Source organism: Anser anser (genome assembly GCF_964211835.1).
Source record: "Anser anser genome assembly, chromosome: 24".
NCBI lineage: Eukaryota > Metazoa > Chordata > Aves > Anseriformes > Anatidae > Anser > Anser anser.
This window is the reverse complement of record NC_139745.1, coordinates 4,521,130-4,547,859: the sequence shown is the minus strand read 5'-3', so window position 1 is coordinate 4,547,859 and position 26,730 is coordinate 4,521,130. Positions and strand designations below refer to the sequence as shown.

The window sequence follows — 26,730 nt, the reverse complement described above, 5'->3', positions numbered from 1 at the left end:
TCGCCCCTACCATCCACCCCGAAACACCTGAGCAGACAGCAGCGATTCCAGCTTACCTTCAAAGATCAGTTGATGAAGGAAGTACTGAGAAAGCAAATACGAAGAACGCCCACTTCCATCCTAGGAGGAATTACAGAAAGCTTGTCAGGCTCTCCCTGTGTGACAGGTCAAGCAGGCAGCTGACTGAGAGCCTCATTAATTTTCAGTCTTCCAAACCTCTGCATGCAAAAAGTGCAAAAGGTGGGATTTTTCAGTATCTTTTGACATGGCTCTCTAAAATTAAACTGGAAGCAAATCTGTGAGATGATCTCCAATTAAACATTTCAAGTAAAACTTGATTTTTGTGTGAGCATGTGAGAACATTAACCATCATGATGAAGAACCTACCAGGCTATCCAAAACTGCAGAAAAGCAAGTGAGTAAGACGAGGCTAGTTTAACTGAAAAGGATTTGACTCCCTCCTCCCATTATAGTGTAAGCCCTCATCTCAGTTTTCTTACTGAAGTCTGGCATGGTGCAAAAGCCAGACACCATGATTACGGTGCATCATCACAAATCATTTATTGTGCATTTCTATTTAAAGCTAAGAGAGATGAGAATATAAGCACTAGATTCTACTAGAGCCAGAGGTCCCCATCTCTCTCCATCAGACTCGTGCATTAAAGCTTCCCAGGGCTGCATTAATCTAGCTGGCATTTTTCTAAGATAACAAGAGAAGGGCTGGAGGAGAAGTAAATACGAGTGAGCGAAGATGGTACTATCTAGCATTCGGGACGATGATGCGAAACTTGCAAACTCCCAACTCAATTATTGACCTAAAGGCCCCCACCTCTTGTTTAGTTGTGTGTTTTTTTTTTCCTGGTCGCCTGATTTCCCACTTTCCTAGCTGACTGCCCTACTTTAAGCAGGGGAGAGCAACCTCTTTTTTCTCTGCTTGTGTGCAGCGTTCCCCCCCTCCCTAAGTGGAGTAGCAGCAGGGGGGCTTAAACACTCACAGGGGCAGAAAAAAGGACAAGAAAACCGTCTTTGTTCCAGGCAGACAGTACAAGGTCACGTTACTATGGCAGCGTGAACCATTTCCCCTCATTCTAGCTAGTAGTTCAACTTTGCCCATAGTTTATTCCCTGGGAAGCCTAATCCAGAGTTCAGGTTTGTATATGTGGGGGCAGAGGTCAACAGCAATATGACAATGGCCCAGTCAAAAGAAAAGCAAGCTATGATATAGCAGAATCAAAGAGTCGGCTCACCAAGCACCGGGGGCCGGCTCGGACGGCGGAGCTGGAATTCATCCTCTCACTTCAGCCTCAGGTTCTTGATTCAGCTGTTTTGTTGGCAGCCTTCGGAAAGGCTGAATGGTGAACAATGAGGATGACACCGGAGCAAACAGTGAAGGATGAGAAGGCAGCGCTGACGGAAAAACTGGGGCTCATGTGCCTAGCGCTGTACTTCCCGGCGAAACTACTAGTACATTTCAGGCATCTCTAACTAACAGGGCTGTTTTTTCCCGCATTATCCTTTAGAACTGCGAATAATTTAATAGTGGGGTATAAATTCTCCACACGGGCTGCTGGAAGAGAAGCCAGTGTCTGAACAAACACGTGTGGGTGTGCGTGCGTAAAGCTTCAACGCTGCAACAGCAAGGGACAAGTGGAGACTCTCAAACATTTTTAGGTGAGCAGGAGCTAAAATGTCCATGGGAGTTGAAACGCTCATTTCATGAACCTTGAAGGAAAATACAGAATTGGGATTGATTTTCTTTCACTCAGTATGCCCCGGCTCTCAGCTTCCATTCAGTTTACAATATTCTTCTCCCATATAATTTCTATTTTGTTTTAGAAATCAGAAGTTACCTCGTGTCCCACAGGAGAGTTTTCTGGAAAGAAAAAAAAAAAAAAAAGAGCCCCTAATTAACGTTTCTTTAGGCAGGCAACTGAGAAAAGAAGAAAAATTCCACTGAGCTCAATGGACAGCCGACAGGCAGCTGTGTCCCTTTTGTTCCTGTTCCCAAGGTCCTCCCCTGGTAGGGGTGGCAGAAGTCCTCTGCACTTGGGTATCCACGCTAGCAGCCCGTGCAGAGCTACTTGCCCGACTGGAATTGTTTTATCAACATGCCCTTTCATAAAACTCAGTATTGCAGGGTTTCTTTATGGATTATTTTCATTTAAATATGAAAATAACTGTTTTGTTCTGAAAAATTACACCTTTTTCAGGAGGAAAGTGGCTTAAATTTAAAAGCCACTTACAAGTAAATTATGCCGCTGCTTTTTAACTGAAAATGTTCCAGCAAACCTACAAGAGTTTTGTGGGGAATTTTGCTGAGGCCCTCCCATGAAAACTAAATGTCATTTTAACAACTTTGACCACCAGAAGAGCTGGGCAGCAGGATTCTAGCTCTTAAGTCTCCACGAGGTTCTACACGTCACAGCATCGTCACTGCGCATTCACGTACTACAAGGAGAGTACAACACAAAAAAGGGGAACATGAGAACGAGCCCCAAAAGGCTGCTCGTTCAGTCCCTGGGATGAATTCTTTTATCTCCCAGAGTTGTTTCATTCTCAGAATGAAAACACAATCAAATGGGAGCTGTCTGCTGCTGTGGTTTATTATTTTTATTGTATTTTTTTTCTTAGGTTTTTCTGTGCCTTCACCCCATTGTCAGTGCGTGCCCTGCTCCATTCCGCTCCTGTTTCCCACCTACAGGTGGCACTTGGGAAATGTGAACAAATGCAACATGAAAAGCGTAGTCACCAGGAATACATTCCATCCAGAGCCCTTAGACAAGCAGGGCCAGCTCACACAGACTGGGGGCCTCCTTCTCCAGATCCACTGGAAGAGGTGTGCTTGGTTTTCCCCCTGCAAGAAGCGAAGGCAGCACACGACTCTGCATTTGCAAGAGGAAATGGAAACTCATCCCTAGTTCATGCCACAGGACTGAAACTCGTACGTGCAGCACAGCTGCATTCTTGGAAGGTGCAAGGCATTTCCTTGTCACAGCAGTTGTTACTGCAAGGGAGGATGGCGTATGCTCAGTGTAGTGACCTAGGCTGGTCGTCATGTTCCCATGGCACCTTCCATGACCTTCTGTGATGTTCAGTCATCAGCAGAAGTGACAAGTAACGTTTCATTTTGTAAGACTATGAAAGGTCCCTTCCAACCCAAACCATTCTCTGATTCTACCTGAAAAGGAAAGAAAGTGTTTTTCTTAACTCATAGAATCATAGAATAGTTTGAATGGCAAGGGTTAATAATTCTCAATTGGAAGAAATAATTTCAATTTTTCAAGTCGAAAAATACTTGAAGTTAACTTCTTAAGGCTCTTTTACCAATTTCTGTCATTACTAAATGCACAACAGAACTTTTAAATGGCTGAAACACTGTCTCATAACTAAGGTTTAAATCTCTCTCTTGTCAAGTCATAAAACAAAGATAATTGAAGAAGGTCTGGGGCCAAATTCTCTTCAGAAGGCTGGGATTTATTTACTGAACATGCCAGATGCACGGAGGTCAGCAGGAAGCAGTTATTGATCAGCCACTGACAGCACTGTGTCACCCACGTGCGCCATATTATTGATTAGGTGTAACTACCGTTTACTTGGTCATTGTGCTTCTCCAAGCTTTTATCTCCTACAAGCCAACAGCATAATGGCTTTTGGGGAGAAGCAGGACTGGAGAATACCAAAGACATAAAAAGTCTCCATGACAAAAGAACCCAGGGCAGCTGCGCTTAATTCCTAGACCGAGGGAAGCAGAGATAATCCACTAATCCTGAACGGAGCGGGATGGAGCATGCCTGCCACCCAAGCTGAGCTCCAGAAAGATCGGTGCACAGATAAAGCAGCACCTTTCCCTTTGACATCTGAGGTCGTGGGTGTCGTTTTGTTTGGCACTGGCTGGGAGTAGATCTTTTCATCAGGACCATTCTTTTCCATTGGAGGATGCCTCTGCTGCTTTCAGAGCACTGACTGAGAAAGACATACTTTCCACTTCTCCCTAATGTTGAGGAATACAGGATTTGGAGGAAATTAAGGAATTTGGTAAGATAAGCAAAGCATGCCCCTTACCTAAAGGTTTGTTAAGTGATTCGCTCAACAGAACCTGTTTTAGCTGTTGCTCCAAGTCCAACAAACTCTTTAAATTCTCCACTAGCTCTGACATATTAAGAAATCTCCCTTTTTTCTGGTGGGCGCTTCTCACTCCCCTTGTTGTGCTACAGTCCCCCAGAGACAGACTCAGTTACACAACTATTAACCGCTCCACGTCAGACGCCAGCTTTATCACACCTGCATGACTGTTAAGTCTGAGGGTCTGCGATACCACCGTTACCTTACTTGCGTCTGTGGCTCACTGAAGTCCTTCAATTGCTCAAATTCTGAATGGGAATGTGACAGGTTCCCAAGAAAAAGTTTGCCCAGGCAGTTGTCATCTCCGTATCAAGTGTCCACAAGTGGTAAATAAGAAGGCAGCCAAGTTGTCTTTTCCTGCATATCTGGCCCCTACTGCAAGCTCCAAATCTATCAGCCTAAAGAAACTGTTTGTCCCGCTAAGCAAAGCAGGCACAAGACCAGGTTGTGGCCCCTCAACTCAATTAAACCATTTAGTATTTTCTAAGCTAAACTATGTTCCACGTCCCTCTCAAGCCCCTCTGGCTTCTCTGTCCCACAACCTCTGCTCATTCATTGCTCTGAAGAGAGCTCATCAGCTGTGATTAGAAGTGCAGCAAATGAACCGTTCCCATTAGTAAGTGCTGAGGTGCCTGCTTCCCACACCGCACCTCCGGCTGCACCATGAAAAGCCTTACTCATCCTAAGGACACCGAAAAAAAAAACAACACAAAATAAAAAGTTACAGCAACAACAGAGCACTTCCCTTTTCCAAAGGGCTGCTACACTATTTCCAGCTCCAGCAGGATGAGGCTCATTCCTCCTACCTGGAATGCCCATCACCCTCCAAATTTTTGCAGTCTAAGGCAATTATCTGCATCGCTCAGGTGGCCAGACTCATTAGCCACCTGTAAAAGCTGCATATCAGGTGTATTCAATTTAATAAATTAGCACTTAAGCAGGACAGTCAGTGGGGAAGCTCAAAGACCTATAAAAAATTTTATTAGCAGTAAGAACCTTTTCCTAATAAAATAAAAAAGCTTTTTTTTTTTTTAAACTGTTATCCTGTTATCCGTGCTTTCCCCACCTGCAGGTTGTCCTGGCAAGTGACCAAGAGTCTGAGGGCTGTATTTAATTTGCATAAATCAGAGCTGATTACAGTTACTTTCCTCATTAATACAGTGAGTACTGATTAATAATTGGTAATACACAGAATGTACTGATGCATTTGTACGGCACCGTATGCATGCCTGATGCCAAAAATGAAAACAAAACTCCTGTTCCAAAGTGCTCATTCTCGACACAAAGGACAACAAATCCCCATCAGAATGCAATCTTTGCTCCAAATGGAAGAGAAACAGCTGATAGTTTCTGTAGTTCATACAGGACACGTCTTTGTTCGAGCAACGAGAGAGGGTGGAGAGATGCGAGCCACTTTCCTGTCTGTTTGGATCCCTAACGATGCCCCAGTAAAACTCTCGAGGCCCCTTCCTGCTGTACTCACTCATCCTGTGACCTGGACCTTCTGCACTAAAAGCTGGGACTAACACGTTGTCAAGTGTAAGAGCAGCAAAGTGTTTTCTTCCGCCTGTACAGGACAGATGCAAAAAGCTTACTCACCACAGCACATCTCTCATTTCAATATGACAATACATATTATCTACCAGCATATTTATTGCTTACATAGATGTGAGTTATTTACAGGGAAAATTGATTTATCTATCAGATAATTAGTAAACTTCAATAATTGCAAAAACCTCTTAGCAATCAGTTGACATTTAATTAACATACAATAACTGTCTTATTAAATCTGCATTAAATACCTATTGAAGTGAATTAAAACCCATATATAGGATTCCACAACTCCTGGAGAAACCTCATTATAGTTCAACAACAAAAAGCCTGGAGCTGTGCTGCTCGCTTGTTTCTACGGCACAAAGTTGCCCTGGTTTCAGGTAAGGACAGTACCCTGCTTCAGACGAACACTTCATGTTTATATAAAAACACGACATGAAAAACATGAATGAAAAACCATGAAATGCTCCAAGACTGATAGCTGGGCTCAACTATGAACCTGCATTTTTTCTGATGTTTTTATAGCAGCCAGAATTAGGAGATGCAGAAGGTCAACGTGGGGCTGTGGCTTCCCTCAAACCCCTCCGCCCGAATTGTGGCTAACGGCAGCCGAGTCTCAGAAGCACCGGGCCCCATTCCCCTTCTTGCACCAAGTGAAAATCTCCCTGACTTCACTGGGAATTCGGCATGAGCAGTGCCTGAGTAACAACTGGGTCGCAGTTTCAGAGATTTGGTGAGGAGTCAAATGAAGCGGCTCAGTGCCGCAGTGTCCAACCCACCTGGCGCCACCCGGATCTGCCTGGGCGCGACGAAGACGCAGGCAGCGAGTCTGTGTTGAAGTCCAGGCACAGGACCCCACGCTGGGTCACGACGCCTACACCTGCGGAAACCAACGCTGCCCGACGCAAAGCCGCTGCTGTCGTGGTCCGGCACGGGAGCATCGCAGATTTTGGTGGCGGATGGAAAACATTGATGTCTTCCATATACATGGATCCGAACACACAGAATGTGGGATTAACCCTGGGAGCATTGTGTGATTCTGTAATTAGAACTGGTTTGTTTATTGCTGCTGCTGCTGCGTGAGGAGATACGTAAGCATATTTGGTTAAGATATATAAAATAACCCAACCCCCAGATTCCACAGACCACAAAACTGAAACCCCTGGCTGCACAGGAGAAGAGAGAAACCGCATACAAGCAAGACACAAGTCTTCTGAGGCCAGAAGGCAGCATAATACTGCTCTGACGACTCACTCGTGTACGTCAAAGAGGTCGGAGACCGTGCAGTAACTTCTGCAACAAGCCTGTAACACGGTGCTTCTGTTACACCAGATCTTTAAAGATGATCCTCAGTTTTCACATAAAGGGACAAATGGTGAACAAACCACCAATGTTTATGTCATTCTAGTGAGTTTATTTGGAACTCACAATGGTTTGGCCTCAATTTGTCCCCTTAGTCACCAAGACTTTGGTGCTGAGCGAGAAGCATCTCCTTCTGTATGATCAGGTAGACACGAGACGGCTACAGAGACCCTCCAAGTACTGGGCAGAATAAATTATACACGGGGTTTGCTTCTAACCCAGCCCCCTCATCAACAATGCTCATAAAATTAAAATGAAAATAAATATTCAGCCATCTCCTCTTGTAAAAGGGACGAAATTGCAAACATTTAACACCACTGTTTCATCTGCAGTACATGAACAACTCCGAGCAAGTACCGGATCTGTTAAAATGGAAATCAGCTGGGGAATGATTCATAGATTTGTGCACGCTGCTGCTTACCCTGAAGCGAGTCAAAGTCAGAATAAAGTCAGATCACAGGAAACATCCACGGTAAGAATTTGGAAAGCCACCTCCTTGCCGCTGACCTAGCCTTATAGTATTCAGGACTTCTCTTCTACATACAGGAATTTTCTGAACACCTAAGCATATGTATAAAAGCGAAATCAAATGACTGCCTCAGACTTGACAGAACTGCTGAACTAAGAACCGTGCTTCGTCCTCTGCTGAAGGGCATCACCTTGAGAAGATAAAGCTTCGTAAATGTTGCTCTAAAAGTTGGTATTCTCTGCTATTGGCTATTATTTATATTTAGAGAGGAATTAATAACGATCTGCACGGAATGACGCTGCCTCACCCCATTTTATGCGAGCTTCACAAAAGCCAGAAATCACGAGTCATTTAGCAGAAACACAGCTTCAGCCCTATCAAAGTACTAATGTGCAGCTGAAAAGGGACCTTGCTTTTGAAAAAAGCCAAATAGATACTAAAAAGGAAAACAAACCTCTAATCAGACAGAAAATACTGGTCTAAGAGCGAGGGGCGATACTCGCAGTAATTTAGCAGCGCTCCGGTTATAATGAGAGCACATGACGCATTATTTGTGACTTAACTTATTTTAGTCTGAGGTCCCTGAATAATTAACCTGCTTTGTTTCAATTCATTTAGATGTCCACATCCTACCGCTTATGAAACGGAATGCGTTCCACAAAATAAACAGCCACGCTGCTTCCTGAGCGATTCACAACCCAGGCTGTACAGAGGCTGATGTAAAACATGTTTGCATGATGATTCTTAGGATTCGAGTATTTAGATATTTCATACTCAAAAATTAACACTGCTTTGTTAAAAATACAACTACTTTTGAGAGCAGGTATTTTATCCTAATTACAAAAGAATATAATTTGATGTTTTGATACCGATGTTATATCCAGTTTATTACGTATAAAATCTCAAATAAAACAGATGAAGTTACTTTATAAAATGATCTCCATTTAGAAGCTGAGTAAGTGGTTTACAATGAATAAATTAGCGTGCAATGGCAAACCGCAACTGTAGAAAGATTTGAGCAGAGCTAATAATCCGGTAATTCATGATCCCTGATAAGCACGGGACCCTTTTAGTCACACGTTATGTAAGCAGCAACTTCGGGAAAGGCTCATGTTTACACAAGCAGCCTTTTTACTCGCACCATGAAGGATACTGAAAATTTCTGGCATCTCACTTGACGTTACTATCCTATTACATTTAAAACCATGCCTTTCTAATTCTCCTATTTTTCTTCATGGCTGCATCTCCGCAATACCAACCTGTTTCGCTAACTATTAGGAGATATTATTGTTGCTGGAAATTCATCTGTCATTTTACAAGTCTCTTTCAAAGAAAGAAATAACAGGTTGTCTCAGTGAAAGGAAATAGCAGAGAAACAAAAATAGTATGCTCTTTGCTCCCACAGAGACAAACCAAGTAATATTTACCTCTGACACGATAAACAAAAGATCAGAAAGGATTAGAACTAATGGCTCTGTAAATAGTATATTCATAAGAGAGGGATCCTGCTAGAATCACAAGAAAATTGTATCCACTTTCAGCTGCCAATTTTTGAGGAACATCCTGATTTTTTAACTCTGTATTTATGGAACGGCGTATGATGGTTGCAGCTTTGCTATCACCACCACCCTCATCTTCTTCATACATTATTGCTAGGATTTTTCCTGAAGAATTACAAAGCCTTCTGTGCGGAAGCAACCCTGGCACGTTCCACAGAGGTCACTTTCAATGACAGCTACCTCTCTGAGTAAAAGCATGCCCGGCAGAACAGCCTGCCTTCCCAAAGGAGCATCCAAGTGTCTCCATGCAGTACTCGAGCTACGGGGACCCTGCACAGAGCAGCCTGAACACCCTGGATTGCCATTTCTCTGCAGCCGTGGGTAGAGGCAGGACAGGAGGAGCCAGGGCACAGCACAGCAAGCCGATACTCTCCAGAAGCCCATGAACGCTCGAGAACTGAAGTCACACGCCTGCTGGGTCTGCCCTGCACACCTGAGTATGGCATTTTCGAGGGGAACCCACCGCAGGCTACCCCGAACTACCTTCTGTCTGCAAACAGCTCATCGCTTGCAGAACTAAGCGTCCACGCAGCTCTACCCTGCTGCTTTCTATCGTTAACATATTCATCGACAGCTTGGCTAGCTCACGTTGGTGCAGTGGCTGCAGGAGCACTGTGGCCAGCCACAGGAGCTGCCTGACACCTTGTTTCTGCCCCGTCTCCTCCCGTCAGGCAGGCAGCTGGCTCCTGGTGCTGCCCCGGCCTCCTGAACACGAAGCCTGCACACCGTGCACGTCCCGGCGGCTGCCAAGGACTGCTCTTAAAGGAAAACATGCTCGGAAGAAACAGGGAAGGCACACCAATATTTGCATACACACTAGTGTATTTGTACAAATGGCTCGTAATTAGCAATACTGAGAACAATCAGAACAATACCGGATTAAGAAGTTAACAGAAAAGTGCTGTGTGCTTGGAGAAAGTATGTAAATGGCTGGGGAAAAAACCTTACAGAGCTTAGACAAATGGACAGGGATGGAACTTCTTATTTCTGTTCTGCTGTTTTAAAAACACTTGTACGTTCTCCTCCATGAACCACTTACCCGCCACTAACGCTTTTTGTTTCATGATGCACAAAGCTGAAGACTTACAGCGAGATCTTCTACAGAGCGTTTGCTTGGCCTCCTCCAGCAGCCCATCCCTGATACCGACACATTCCTGTATCAGCACGTTAGGCTTCCCTACTTTTTAGCTTATTTAACTTCTGCAATGCAACAACATATTATAGCCCGTTTTCTCTGCCAAAAAATTCCAGACAGACTTCGCAAATACATCTAAAAACAAAAAGCTAACAAAATTCAGGACAGAAAATGTTTGTTCTTGAATTACAAAAACCCTAAATTAACCTTATAACACAGCAAAAAATAGTCTGAAGTCTACCTAGGTCTGGGTTGGCTAAAAATAAACCAGGGAGGTCAAGACTAAAATACTTTAAACACTTGTAAATTACATTCAACGAGAAGTGGAACTGAACTTCTATTTATTTGAAGATAAACTCACAGCAACAAATCCATGAATATTTTGTCCTCACACAATCTCTCCAGCAGGCACTCCCCACGAAGTGTATTACTTCTGTGTTCCAAACATGTACGATTTCTGACAACTGCACTGGTGCTACAACGGGCACACACAGAATGCAAAACCCCTCGTGGTGTGCCCGTGCCCCCTCGTACAGAATCGCTTCTAGCAGGGAACAGCGTATTGCATTTTTCTCCAGTCAGTGTCTTATAATAAATGTAAGCTGAGAGGAGTCTTCATTTCTTTCTTTCCTGCACTAGCAGCTGATTAACAAACATGCTCAAAGCCAAATGGAAGCATGCAGTTGTGGGAAGCCTTGCGACGCAGTTGTGCATCCATCACAGGTGGACGCAAGGTCTGCTCACAGCGCTTGCAATATAATTAGAATTCGATACTGAAAAAAAAAGGTCCAGAATAAAGGATGCCAAGATTACCATCTAAATACAATGTTGCTCGTTGAAAGAAATGAATGCAGAGTATTGAATGTTCAAAATTGTGTTGAATTAGATAAGCAAATCCCATGTAGACTTTGTTAATGATTCATAATCAGCTAATAAGCTCATCTCTAGTAGAATAATGATCCATGGACCTGTTAGCTCATTTATCACTATGTTTTACAACACCAGCAAAGAAACTAATTAAATCCCAGCATCATTACACAGAATTCCTTTTAATAGAGATACAATGATGCACTAGAGGCTACAGATTACACTGCAAATTGTACCAAGAGATTCCGGACAGCAAGTTTTAATTAACATGTTAGCGAGAAGCTGCTCACTTAAATAATAACTAACCAGGAAACATCTGCACACTCCAAAACATGGGAGCAAGAAGAATACGGGAAGCAGCGTTACACGAGGTACTGCAGGCTGCTAAGCACAGCCCAAAGCTGCTGCTGCTCACTCGCTGCCCTCGCTACCTGGCACAGCTCCGACGGCTCAGCTCGGGCTCCGGGTCAGCGCTGCGATGCCAGCGGCGCCACGTGCATCAGGCGAAAGGGCTGGGCAGAGCCACCGCCGGGCCACAAAAGCTGCCAGCACGGGGCTGGGGCTCGTCAGGCAGAGCCGGAGGATCACTTTGCTTGTTTCATGCAGGTAACTGCCCCCAGAACTGCTCCCTGGTCTGCAAGCAAGAGAAAAGAAGAGTGCTTTTCTGAAGAAATAAAGGGAGAACTTGGAGACAGCACAGGATGAACAAACAGCGGAGTGACCGAGCAGTGCACCGACACTGGGATTCAAAAAGCAGATGGCTCCCTAGCAGGAAAGCAGCAGAAAGCAATCACTGGTATTCCCTTTTTGTTTGAACATCCCAGCCAGAGCAAGAAGCATGATTTCTGCAATTTATCTGGGACAAGCATTGCTGCTTGCAACTATCTTTCAAAGGCACGTGTAAAGGAACAAACACACAGCCCCTGACTTGCCAGCAGACACTATGACCATGGAGAAAGTGATGGAAAAGGCACAGATCTCTAGCAAAATGCCCATGCTTTTTTGCTTTTACCTCTTTTTTCTCTGAGAACAGTGATAAACAAAGAGTATGGAGACATAACTGAGTGTTTAACAGGTCACGTGAAGTCAGGCAACGTTGTGAGAGTTTGTAACAGGGGACAGCGCAGCCCTGAAAACAGCTCTCCGCCAGAAACAACGATGGGAGAACGACAACCAGGAACAGCAATCCCATCCCAGTGGCTGCATCGGCCACTTGACAGGGCGCAGGTGGTGTGTGCCGCTGCCCGGTGCTGCAGAGAGCCTGTTCTTTCTTTAAAAGCTCAAAATAAACACTGCATTAGCTTACCAAGGGGTAAGAGCACCTTCACGGCCGGCGTTCCACACCTCTTAGGAGTGGGTTGCTGGTGTGTAAACACAAAGCTCACCTTGCCTTTGCTTCTGCAGCTCATGAGCCCTTCTTCTGTTCTGGGGCTACCCGCCGGTGTCCCTGCCGCCTGCCCTGAGCTGCCCGCACCTCCCTGGACAGCATCAGCCCCTTCAGCTCACACATTTATCCTCAGCCTCAGACCCAGACTCGTTAGGGCAAGACTGAGAGACCACCAGCCTCATCCTTCCTTACTGTGACGAAGAGGGATTCTGTCAAAGCTCAGCCTCCAGCCCCCCACCCTCCTAAGTGCTGCTGTGGTTCGAGCACCTCATGTGGTCTGCCTCCAGCACACCCCGAAATTCCTGCGGTATCAGCCAATGTAATTTAAGGCCGCAAGCAAAAGTAATGTGTTTGTAGGTAACTGAGCATAAATTCAACTATTTTGCTATAAAAGTGGTTGTTCTGACTTCAGAACAGGAATAAATTCTTGTTAATTTAACCATAAACTACTCCTCATAGTCAGCAAAAGGAGAATGCTTGGGCAACTACAAAATCCACGTGGATTTCATCTGCTGCACAGATTATTCTGAGCATTATAATTCAGAAAACCTTTGAAACAAATTTAGTGAAATCCCTAAAAGAATAATAACAAACTGTTAGGAAATAATCCCAGCTGGTTCCACGGAAAGTGATATACCGCTCGAATTGAGCGTGATCTACATAATTCTTACATTTATCACCTAGAGTTTTTCAAAGTAAAAATATATATGCCAGTATACTAGGAACTGAAGGAATAAACATTGTCTCCAGATTAAATCTAGACATTTAGTGGAGTTAAATCAAATGCTTCCTCTTAATTAATTAGTATTTTCATTGAAATTAAAATCAGCAGGAAATGTACACTTAGACTTGGCCTTGTGCTCTGCTACAAAAGCCCCAAGCACCAGGCTCACGTTCTCAAGTCACGCAGCGGCTGTACGGCCACCTCCACGTTTGCTTTTGGTATGGAAGTCCTGAAATAATGCCGGGGGGCTCTGGTGTAAGAAGAGTCCTTCTGGCTTGGCTGTCGACCTGAAGCCAGCCCAGCAGGGGCGTCCATCCTCATCCTCCCGCTGAAATATCTATTAAAAATATCTATTGATATTTTTTCTTTAGAAAAATAATTTAAAATAAACCCATTAAACAGATGTTCCTGCTTACTGCCTGGATCACTCTGATACATCTCCCCCACTGTAACTTACTTTTGAGGGCCGGTCACACATTGAAATGGTTTCCAAATGGCAAGTGTCCCCCACGAGTCTGATCAGCAAAAATGCTAAGACAATCTTTTTTGCCATAGATATGAAAACTTTACGTGAGGTAAAAGCACAGTTCAGGTAATGGAAAATGCGGAGCAGATAGGAAAAAGTCTGAGTTTGAATTGGGTCTGTTTTAAAATCAGTTCTTGGAGAATTCTTACAGCAATCTATTACTTAAGATTGCAGCATCCAAAGGAAGTGTCCCTTAGAGCAACTGGTCACTCCAACAGGATCATCAGCCTCTCCCCATCGATTTCTCTGAGATTTTTATTGTCTGATGAAATGTAATTAAAGACACTGATGGTGCCAATTAAAGATTTGAAGGGACTGAAGTTGGTGTTCACATTATCACATGGCGAAATGCAGCGATGCTGTAAACATCCATTAGCCATTACAGTTCTCATTAGTCCCTGAAAACAACTCATTAGTGTCCTTAGCCATGACAGATAAGTACAATAAATGAGATAAATCTATCAATATATTCATTGTGTGCAAAATCAGGGCTTCCGTCACCGTACCACAGTGCCAATCAGAAGGTTAAAGACGCCTTCTGCGAGGAACAAACCAGGCTGCAGAGCATCTAGCCCGAGTGCAGAAAGACGGCACCAGAGAAACCAACAGGAGCACCGGGACGTTTTATTTATACACAGGGTGGGTTCATTTCAAATTCGGTTTGCTAGGGACTGTCACAGTTGTTCAGCCAAGGCTAAATTTTAGAAAACAAATTGATTTGGTTTAACTTCACCTGCTGTGATCTACAAAGCTGTTTAAATCTCCCGTTATCTCCGAAATGAGGGCTCTGCCAATTTGTGGGATTTGAGGCAGGCTTCTGGTTACCTGCAGGAACCCCCAGCGGATCAGTGAGGAGTCAGCTGTACCCCCAGACGTGCTACGTCCTCCCACAGCACGCTGACGGTGGTAATGCTGCACACGGCTGGAGGTGCCAGCGTCAGACGAAGGAGCACGTTGCAAAGCTTGCTGCTGAAGCTCTGATCACTTCTAATCCCGTTCAGAATACAGACACATCCCTGCTCCTACGAGTACCTTTACGTACCGGCTATTTTTCATCCTTCTTTCTCTCAGCCTGGCTGGACCTGCGCTGGCTTTATGAACTCTTTTGACAAAAGCCTGTAATTAGATCCCCTTTCTTGTGTATCTTACCACCGGTTTCTGTCTTTTTAACATGCCACACTCACCTTTTCATAGCTTCCCTTCTAACTTCAGTGCAACAGCTCTGCACATCACTGTGGGAAAACTCTACAAAGTCTTCTGCTGAAGTGCAGCGCTATCAGAAAAGCAGAGCAATTGCTGGGATGCATACAAAATGAGACAGAAAACAACAGAGATAATATTAATGGCACTGTTTAAATCAATAGTATGGCTTTGCCCAGATACTGGTTTCATTTTTGTTTGCTTTATCCCACAAAGAAAACAGCAAGAAGAGAAAGAACTCCAAAAGAGGTCAGAAAGATGGTTCCAAGCCAGCAGGAATTAAGCATGAGGAATAATTTTAAACCCTGTCTCCTTAGTTCAGAAGGGAAAGGCTTTCATGCAGTTATACAAAACAACCAACAGCACGGAGAGTAAAACAAGAGTTCCCACTTACTGGTTCTGTGAATACATGAACATGATAAATCTGGAAAGCAAATTATAGCTTTAGGGCAATTTTTTAAAAAGGTTGGGGGGTGGGAGGAATGACAAAATTGCACATAAAATTCAGCAGGGCATTAGACAAAAGATATCCCTACAGATAAAGAAAACACCTGCAGCAGACAGGTTTCTGGGATGTTGGTAGCACCAGTGACTTTTTCTTGGACAAAGACAGCGATCTCCATGGACCTGGCACATGAGGCTGGTACCAAGGCTGCAGCCACCGATGGCACGAACGAGACCTCTCCTCCAGGCTCCTGTGGGTGCAAGGAAGGCACGTGCTGGGTTTCTGCATCCAGCCATTAGCTTCTTCTGTGTTCAGGTGGGGAAGCAGAAACTTGGTTTTTGCCATTGTCTGTACAGTAGGATCTATTTTAACTGTATACCATGGTTTAGGAGACATTGTAGAAGTACCACCCACATTTCAGGACAGCCTTATTTAATGTGTGAGCAGACAATTTCAACAGCTTGTCCACCACGAAGTCACTCACAGAAGGGGTTCTAGCAAGAGTCAGCTTACCATGCTATGAGAGGTATGGCCTGATTCAAAAGCAACGATGGAGTCATTCCAAACCACGTTAACACCATATATTCCAGCAGTAATAGAACAAAAAGTGTTCAAGGAATGCTGTGACCTTACTGCCCCCTATTCTGAAGCTTAGAAAATTACAGCTTTCTACGAAGTGTACATTCAGAACAGCTTGGAAGACAGAAAGAACTCCTCTGAGAAGGAGATGACAGCGGGGATCTGACTGCTCTTGGTTCCCCAGGACCTGTCATTCCTACAAGAGGTCTGTATTCCCTGATGCAGATGCTCATGGCCACTTAATGCAGAAAGCACTGTGGGGAAAGAGCTCATTTGTATCCTGAATAAGTCTTTGTAACTCTTTGGAAAAATAGATTAACATCAACCAAACACTACCAACTAAACAGGCCCAAGATGCACAGGGCACATCACTCAAACACTCTGTAGCACACTGGGCTATTTTTCCTCTTCTCGATGCACAGAACGTATCACACAGCCATTCATGCAATGAGGACCTCAGGAGGAGCGCAAGGAGCTACCAGAGGAGAAGTATTTCACTTTTATTAAAGATATCCTTTGGGGTTTGGTGGTGGGCTAGGGTTTTTTTTTGGGCTACGTTTCATCAAACAGCTGGGACAAAAAGGATCACCCAACCAACTGAACATCCTAAAGCAACCAAAAGCACCCGACCCCAGTGTCCACCTCTTGTATTTGCCTGTAACAGAGAATGTGGTAAGAGAATCCTCAAGCTCTGCACTGAGAATGTGAACTAAATGAACACTTCCCCAGCTAGCACTGGCACACCGCTCAGCACCAGCTGCACCCGCACCAGGACCAGGGAAATGCAGCTGCTGCTTCTTACAGGTCTTGATGTTGGAAGCAATCAGAATTACCCTGGCTTTACGGGATTATTTGTAAGTGCATTTTGTTCACCAAAGGTACCTGAGTCACACTACCAGCTTTAATTCCACTGCAAACTTCCTTGCTCTGTCTTTTCTTCCTCCCTTGGAGGCGTTTCCATCTCCAGCAGGGCAGCTCTTCACCCCTCCTTTTCTTCCTCTTCCTGGCCAAGTCACACGAGCAGTGACATCAACATCGCTGAGTCTACAGCCAGCTCCCTGACGCAGCACTTCCCATCGCTCCCAGAGATCACGGTACTAGCACCTGACATTGAATTGTTTCTTGTTCTTAAAATAGTAATAAATAAAAATAATTAAAATTAAACTAAATTAATTAAAATAATAATAATTTTAAAATAAGAGTTAGCTTTTGAGTCAAATATGAAGTTCTTTTTACCCTCATTATAATGAGAGTAAAAATAGTAAAAAATTTTAAGTACAATTCCTATCAGATACAATACTAGTGCACAGACTTAATTCACCATTAAGTGAATTAATGCAAAGTTGATTAGGATGACTGTAAGAACATGTAATTTTGGGGATGAGCAATCATGGATTACTTTCTTCATTAGACAGTAAATATTAAACTACATTTCCTATAGAAATTTGTCTTGTTTTCTGTTTTATCACATTTTCCCTCCTCATGCCAACATCCCCTTCCCTGCTCCCAGCCTCCCAGCTTTTGCCTACATTCATTACATGCAAAATTTTCAATGCCAGTTATCCCAGGAGGAAGAACTTCCCAAATAAAATAAAGCGTGAACAAATGACTTTTCTTATATCAGAACAGACAGGGCAAACCTCGCAGCCTCTTTGTTGGATTTTGAAGGGGATTCTGGCTGAAGAATGAAGCTTAGGTTTTGAGCAAAGGTAATTTCTGAAGGTGGAATCACAGCTTAAGGAAGTCTCCAGAGAATTTTCTTGATGCAAAGCTAACAAGACTTTGTGATAATTTCTCAGAAACTGGCCTCATTCCAAGTTGGATTTTAAACACAGATTATAAAGCAAACACCATCCCCCACAAGTATTAAGAAAGAAGAAAATAACAGAACGGGGGCTGCAGAAATGGTCTCTATTGTGGGACCAAAACCCGTCAATCAAGCGGGTTGACAGGCATCAGAGATTGACAGACAGGCCCTCTCTCTTGACTTCAGTTATCTGGGGGAATGGGAAAAGTGTCTGCAAGAACATGTTAAATTGCCAAAGTCATTACCAGTCACCAATTACCAAAGAAAAGATAACAAGGTGTATTTTAGAAAAATCGATGCAACAACATGCATTTCAATAAAGCGAGTTTTTCAGAACTTTAGAAAACAAAATGAACTATTTAGGGAATACATGATGGTTTTTTCATGGAATACCAAGCACTTCGCTGTGCCAGCAGGCTTTGGAGATTCATCACTATTCTCTCTATATTTTGTACTGGGGCCAGAGGTCAACCAACAAATATTTTCCTTTGTCTCTTCTTCAGCTTAACCTAAAAAAAAGAGCAAGCTCTGTGTCCCAGGGATTGTATTTAGGTTCTATGCCGGGCGAACCAGAGCCCAAAAGCCATTTTGGTTCCCAACTGCATTTAATCTAGTTGCAGGAGTGGATGCTAATACGTAAATAAGTTACCAAAAAAAGACCAAAGGACCTTGATATTTAGTGCCAGATTTGATTTTTGACTCACCCCGGCTGAATGAATTCACCCCTTATGAATTGTGTTGGACCCACAGCAAGCTCTCGAGACCGGCCGCCTACGCTAGGATGCCACACTTCCCTCGCCTCACTCGATTCAGAACTTCTCCATACTCATGGCCTAAGTCAACTGAAACCAAATTTCTTCTGACAACAAAATTAAGGAGCCTACAACTCAGGCTGTGAGGAAATTAAGTCTCTGCTGCCACGGAGAATGGCGTCCCCCTTGTTTCTATCACCTTCCTTCTCCCAGCACAGTCGAGAGAAAAGCGCGTCAACTCCTTTTCACCACAAACAAAAGTGTTCACTTGAGCTGAATTGCAGTGTACTTGTCTTCAGATTTTCCAAGCTCTCCTAACAGTAATTAAATATCATCACAAATATGTTGAACATAAAAAAATAATTAATTTTTTCTAGATTGCTGCCCACTTATTGTTTGCTGAATTATTGTAAGTGCTTTCCTTCTTTTAATTCAGCTGGCATTATGTGGTTCACTTTCAGAAGCTGCCTGCATTTTCAGCGGAAACAAAAAGAGGTTTTCTATTACTAGTGCTTGAGCTCTGAGCTGCAAGAATACGACCGGTGTATGGAGGATGCACAGACAGCACTGAATTCAAAGTGGATCAGGAATGGTACCTCCTGAAGCTCTCCTGTTCTGTGTCCAGCACCACGCCAGGTCCAACATCAGCTTCTGTTCCTCCGTGGCAGTCTGTGGAGGGAAGCAGGGGAGCTGCTTCTCCAGGCTTTGCATGCCTGCCTCCTGGATACCTCCTCAGGCCTGCAGGGGCTTCCACTCATCCATCTGACTTACGATCTCCACGCATCTTACACTCTTTAATCGATCATGCTGATTCTTGTAGTTCATAGCTCTCTCAAAATCTTCTTTTGGACAACAAACAATAAGGAACTTAACACTCCAAGTCAGGAGCCACTTGGATCCGCGCGTATCACATACCAGAGCACAGCTCTGTGCTTTCATGGAATCACACAACTGTAAATTAAGTTAGGTCGGAAGGGAAGGGACCTCTGGAGGTCACCTAGTCCTACCTGCTCCAAGGAGGTCGAATCGCATCAGGCTGCTCAGGGATCCAGCCAGTCGAGTCTCCTGAACACCTCTCCAAGGACAGAGATTTACTCACGGAGTAAAAAAGAATAAAATTTACTGCATCTAAGTGAAATGTTCCCCGTTCCAACTTGCATTTGCTGCCTCTTGTCCTATTGCTGTGCACCTCTGAGAAGAGTCTGGCTCTGCTTTCTTTGGATCCTCTGGTCAGGCAGTTGTAGACAACAGCAAGGTTTTCTCTTTGCCTTCTTCTCTTAGAATAGTTTTTTAAATACTTAAAAAAGACCAAATAAAGCACTGAAGTTCTTAGCTCTTGACTCACCAGCATCAGGACAAAAATATTCAGAACACTTTTACAGCGAAGGGGAAAAAAAATCCAAGTCAACTGAAAATAGCTTGCAAAATTGCTTGTAAAGACCTCTCAGAATCATTCAACTCAAGCTAAAAAAATGAATTAACTAGCTGAATTAATCAGCTGAATCACAGACGAGAAACCATACATGCTCCCACATTTCTAACAGTAACCCTGGATGGATGCGTGTTCAGAATAACACGAGTATCTGTTCTTCTGTGCACCATAAAAAGGGGAGCATCTAAATCCTGCTTAAGTTCTGTTCTGTGGGCTTTATTTGGTACTGGCTATCTCTAGCAGAAAGATGTCCCCCCAGTTTTACCTCTGAGTTGACAAGCTCCTTTTGACATGCGTGACCTGATGTTCAGCAGGGAAGCCATCCCTGACAGTCAGAATTAAAGCTGAACAAATGCCAACACCAGCACCCGCTTCATCGCGGTGCAGGAGGAATAAAATAACTTCTGAAAACGCTTTCCGCGGACATTTTCTTAACTTCCCCGACACCTTTATTTTTGAAGGAATTTAGGTGGAGTAGAGACTGGCTTCCAGCAGCGTGTCTGCACGGTGACTTCACAAGAAGCCACTTCCAGCACTCAGGAGCAGCTTAGCAGGACTGCACGTTCACCACGCCGCACACCAACAGGCACCAGGGAATCCATCCGCACGTTCTGCTTCTTGTGCTTGCCTCAGCTCTGCCCTGGCACCAAGCCTCACAAGACACTTGTGAGCCATCCCATCTCACTGAGACACAGAGAGCTGAGAGCCTTCCTCCATCTCCCCAAACCTGACAACAGGACGCCGCTCTCCGCCTGCCTGTTAGGATATTCAGCCCTGCTTTCCATAAATGTAACAAGTACGACCCTGGTTCACGCTGCTTTCGTCTTGGCACACCTTGGAGCACTTGAATCTTTCACTCTTGACATTAAAGATAAAATTTGTGTCCTCAGGAAAGTAACAGCTTTTGCAACCTGCATTTTAACTAAAAAAGGCACTTTTTTTTCCCTCTAATTTATACATTCAGATGTAAAGAAATGCATCCGTCCTCAACCATCAATAACGCGACCAGGATCTGACAATTATCTCTGTATAAAATTACCTAGCAGTAAGAGAAACTAAATGACTATTAGAAAGTCTATCCAAGCTCCAAGAATAATTCACATAAAAGGGTTAATTAGGACTTGTAATTCACACACAAGAAGTAAGGCCGGCCCGACGGATAGGAACAGGACCAGTTTGCATTTCCTAATGGCCACATCCCATTGGTCTGGCTGCAATGTCAAGCACCCATATTAGCAACAACGCGACCCTCTGGAAAACGAGTCATTTTTCTGGAATAAGCAGCATCAATGGAAGCACTCATAGAATCACGCTCCCTTTAAAACACGAGCCAACGGGCAGCGTACCACGAGCAATGCTCTGTGCCTCGCTGCCACCAGCGCTGCTCTCGCCACCCACGGGGTCGCTGCGCCCGCGCGCACTGCACGGCTCGGGCGCTCGGCTCACTCACCGACCCGAGGCGCTGCGCTGGGGTTCCTGCTGCACGGCAGGCTCCGGGTGCCCGAACCGAATTTCTTTGCAGGAAACCCCAAGACGCACCTCGACCGGTGCCAGACAGCAGGATACAAAATTGGAGGAGAGCAGCGGTGGGAACCTCAGCGCTTACTGGGTACAAACCCGCACCTACTGGGCTCCATCGGTTCTACTCCACACCAAGAGCACAAACTTGGACAAAACCCCCATGTTCAAGTGGCACGCCTGGTGCACATAGACACAGCGGCTGCATTTCATACATGGGGCTGCTCTCTGATTTGGCACTGATTTAATCCAGTAACTTGATCCTATTCTGCACCAGTTTCCACCAGGGTAGAGCCAGCCCAACGCAGCCATGCTTCATTTAAAGCACTCGCCAGCTCCTAGCTCTGTAAGAAATGCTCGGCAGCACACTTCAGGCTGGTGGCACAACCATCTCCAGCACTTCAAAGACTTACTCGGAAGATCTGAATTTACACTCTTGATCCTCCGCAGCCTCCGCAGCAGGCAGGCTGACATTTGATTTATGTACCTCTGCCTTCCAGCAGAACCCTCACACCAGATAATGTGATCAAATCAAAACTACTTTCCATACAATTATAAAACATAACAGGCTACAGCAAAAAATGTAAAACCTCCAAAGCAGCTCAAAGCTAATTAATTTCTATTACTAGTGAAAGAAGAACCACTTAACGTGTCTTTTCTTATTTAAATTACCACTGACGGCACCTGCTTTTTATTTTTTTTTTATTCTTGGGAAATCCTCCTACAATACTAGTTAAATTATGTAAGACTGTAGAATTTATGAAGATAAGGCAATTAGCATTACAAAAACAATTCCAGGTTACAATTTATGGTGAAAAGAAAAGAGTTATGATGCTCTGTTAAATCATTCAGCGATGCATTACATACTTAGTTAATCCTTCTAGTTGGGAAAATTTAGGGCTAAATGGTGTCACTGTGTTCAGTAATTAATTATTTTGTTTCATTTAGTGGATACTTCATCTGTATTGTTAAGGCATAACACAAGTCCAGGAACAGCAAATGCCCAAGTCCATGCGGCAGCCATGCAGCATCCCCAAATGACCCAACAAGGAGGCAGGAGGAAAAGACCAAACCAGGTTTGTTCCTGATCTCACCTTGCCAAAACGACGTTTCTTTGGAATTTCCTTCATGTTCTCTTCTTCCAGCACACCCAAACACCTCAGTTGAGAGGCCAGGGCCTGGCTGCACATCTACTGGCCCACCTGTATGCGCAGGAGAGGCCGATCCACCAACGCACCCGGTGCGTGCAGCAGGCTGCCAAGTAAAACAACCGCGGCGCTGAGCAGGCCACGCGTCTGGGCTTCAGAGAAAACGGACTTGCCAGAGATGGATAGACAACAGAACACACAGCTCCGTACAATTTTCATGTCCTCTCACAGGAACAACAGAGAAGTCAGTGAAAACCGGAATAATTTTCAGACTTGAATTTTAAAATCTAGATTAATTCAGTTTTTAAAAATCGTTCCTAAGCAATGTTAGGTAGGACAGGCCGAGGCAGTGGAAAAGGCTACTGAACAACGTCCTCACCTGCACCCCAAGGGCTAGCTGGCTGCGGCACTGCTGCAGCTCAGGGGCTGCGCGGGGACCGCCTGAGGACAGCGTGCCAGGGGCTGCTCCCGGCTGCAGCACAACGCAATGCGAATGAAGATTTGCGTAACGCGCTGCAAGGAGAGGTGCTCTATGTTGAAAATAATTCCGTGTGTTTGTTTCTTTGTTTTCATGCATTGTATAATGCACAGCAAACAGAACTGAATCCCTCTGATCCCCTGAATCCCTCAATCTCTCTGATGTAACGGGATAAAACAGCTGGGGAGAGGTTCCCTAATTTCCCACTTCCCTATGTCCAGAGAAGCAACAAGCATTTACTTTTTAAAATTCTGCCATTTTCCGCACAAACTATGCGCTTCCCTCATGCTTTGTACTTCCACAGCTCTGCCTGCAGTCACAAATTGGTGGTGATCAGAATCCTTAAAATAACAAAAGTAGGGCAAGGCGAGAGCCCGTGTGACCTGCAGACCTATTTATTAACCTTTCCAAGTGAATACAAGACAACAATGACTTTAATGTCTTTCAGCACTCTACATCTGTGTGTTTTTTTTTCTTTTGGTGTTGTTCCCCCACCACCTGTTACTCTTTCCCTGAATTCCATCTGAAGTCCACTTCAGAAATGAAAGAACATTTCTTCCTTGTCGGCGCTCATTAAAATACGTGTAGGGTGCTGCCTCGGGTCCGAGCAGCCTCGGCACTGAACACAGCTAAGCATGGAAATACCAACCGCAGCGTGACAACCTATGCGTTGTTTAAATCACTTCCTAACTTTTTAGCTTTTATTTGTAAACAAGGACGTTCCTGTAAATAGGCCTGTGGCTTTCAGATCCAATAGCTACGCTTCCTTCAGTAACAAGTATCACGATTTTAAGACCTTTCAAGGAACAGAATGCCTGCTCTGTAATGGAATTACGGGATAATGTGATGTTTAACAGGGAGTCTTTTGCCCTCAGAAGACTTGCCTGAATTTTGCTGAGATCATTTCACAGGAGACCTCACAGAGATCAGTTATGACTTTTATTAAAGTCAAACCAATACCTGTTTCCATATGAGCCTAAAGGAAATTTCTTTCTGTAACTCTGATTGAAGTTTAATGGGTACTGCACAAAGAAAATGTACTTAACCTCCTCACCTAGCGCTTCCACAGAGGCAGTCTACTCAACACGTGTGCCAGTCTCCTGAGACAAAATCAAAGCTAGAGCTTCTCAATTTATAATATTTTTCAGAGTAAAACATAGAAGACAGCTTCATAAACTGTCACTACACGAGAATCTCGCATATATTTGATTTCTGTAACCTTAATAAACCAGTCACTACTGGAAAAGAATGCAAACAAATATGGAACACATTAAAAGAGAATAAAACGGATCTTAGTGATAGATTTACTTTAACATTTATATGCACATGTGCAATGCCACAATCTTGGAACTTCAGATAATGTGATTTACCCTACTAGGATATAATTTCCACATTAGTATGTTAAATCAACTGACTGGGAAGCAGAACTTGCGACAGAATAACTATTCCCTAACACTAGCCAGCAGTTGCACATCTTTTTTCTGGTCAAAGGAAATTAATTTTATTTCCTCGTATCTGGTATGTAGTTGTCACTCCACCATTCACTTCTTTTGTTTAGAAGTCACAGCCGGCTAGTATACAGTACCTGGCTGCTGTGTTTTCCTTCCCTGCTGCTACACTGCAGACTGGTGTAGGCCTGACCAACTTTTTAATCAAACAGTGATGAATGAACAGGTTTGGTTTTGCTTTAACACTTCCTGAAATCGGTGGTAACAAGAGATCAAAAATCCACATAAATTTAGGGACACCTTTCATATACATTGGATATTGCCAGTTTCGCAAGACTCCAGGTGGCTAAAAGAGGAATTCATTCTTTTTATCTAGAACTGGCCTACCTCACTGCTATTTCAAAAGCAGGGACAAGAGAAGCAACCTCCGATATGAAAAGGTCTGTCTTAAACTGATTACCTGAAGTGGCAAGGGACAACTCCTGTCTCCTTCCCATCTTCCCATCTGCAGTGTGTTCCCCATCCTTCTGCATTCCACTTCAGGAATCTCATTTAAATTCCTCAAATCTAATTGAAATAGCAGTTTAAACAAATCCACAGAAAACAGTAAGAAGGCATTTTGAAGAAAGAAGCCTTGTTCAGTGGACTACTTGCATGGAAATTCCGCAAGCAAGCAGAAGGAAACATCGTTCTACACAAAAATAAATGCAGGAACGATCTTTCCTGGAGAGGGTACCTTCGTCCTTCCTGGAACTGCTTTCTACTAGAATTCACTTGAAAACACACTGGGAGCCAAAGGGGCTTTGGTTAACAATTTACTGAATACTTCACAAGCAGCTGCAAGGAAAAAAAACCCTAAGCAGAATGCCAGAAAGGTATTCAAGCAACAACTGGGACAACAAGAGGCTGCACAGGAAGGTGACTGTGAAGAAAAGCACAGTTTGAAATCCTCAGTCATACTGGTGTTAGAAATGAGGTTCTTTTGCATGCACATTGATCTGGAAGTACAAACAACTTACCTTTAAAGGATTAGCTAAATGTTTTTCAATGAAGAACCTGAGCCACTTTTTATAGCAGGTGACTGATAAACATAGGCATGAAAAAATAAGCAGCCCCATTTTAGCTCTTTAGAAGCTAACGACCATTGTCTGTTGTCCACAGCAGTGCAAATCTACTTGAAGCAGCTTACTTCATTAGCATTCAGTTTTATATCCCCTTTACTTAAATACGTGGGTTTGCATCTTTCAAGACAGCCTCCTCTACCAGGCACTTCTCAAATTTATGGCAAACATGTCGATTACATTGAAGATTTAGATGTTAAGAAAGAAACTTCATAAAATGTCTTCATGTTGTCTTATGTTCTTCAGAAATTTCCTCCAACTGATTACCTTCTACTGGCCTGAAGCCCCACGGTTCACCCTCACAGTCCACAGCTGCCCGATGTCTCCACAATCGAGATTTGATCTCTCTGTAGGATGTCTCGATGAGTATTTATCAACAAGACTGGAAGAAGCAGCCTCTGTATTAATCTTCTTCTGTCAAAAAAAGAGAAGGCCTGCAAGCAACCTGTGGAGCAGTCAATAGATTTGCCTTTCTTAATTCATTTAGGAAGGTTTAAGTCAACTTTCCCCAGCAGTAATTAATAAGAAGCTTGTCCGCTGCTCTCAGTGGCAGCAGTGTTCTTTGCATCTTTATAGGTTTGAAACAAATATTGAGAAATGGCTTTTTTTTTTTTTCTAGGAAATAATTCCATTCCCTCACATTGAGTATGCAGCCTGCAATTATTTCAAGTCATTCTGAACTAAAGAGAAAAGCAAAGCCTTGAAAACAAACGGGCAATTTTCAGTTTTTTCCATCTGAAAGCAACCCTGAAATTGGTGAAATCTGAAATTGCCCCATCTGGTAGATTAAGAAAAAGCTATTTTTAAGATTATTTTTGAAAAACTAAGATTTTGGGGAAAATGTAGTCCAGAACTAAATTTCAGGAAAATGTAGTAAGAAAGAAAATAAACGTCCCCTAGAAAGAAACCATGATGATAATCTGTGGACCTCAAAGCAATTTGAAAATATTAATTCATTTGGAAATAAGAACATTTTCTATTTTTTTTTTATTAAAAATATAACTGTTCATGACCAAAGGGGACTGACACTGTCACCTGAAATTGGTTTGTGCATACCAAAGACCTTTCCTTAATGCTACATCTCAAGATCCAGCTGC

The 26,730-nt window shown here is 43.7% G+C and overlaps 1 protein-coding gene across 1 annotated transcript in view; it reads right to left on the bottom strand.

Moving 5' to 3' along the window:
- LOC310885986 (uncharacterized protein) overlaps positions 1-26,730 on the bottom strand; it is a 190,200-nt gene that overhangs the window by 58,020 nt on the left and 105,450 nt on the right. The window contains exons 10-13 of the mRNA XM_083809968.1: positions 25,532-26,078; positions 4,325-17,056; positions 1,248-1,873; positions 57-120 (exon numbers count right to left, since the gene is read on the bottom strand). The gene's annotated coding sequence lies outside the window, so the exon portion shown is untranslated. The remainder of the gene's footprint in view (positions 1-56; positions 121-1,247; positions 1,874-4,324; positions 17,057-25,531; positions 26,079-26,730) is intronic.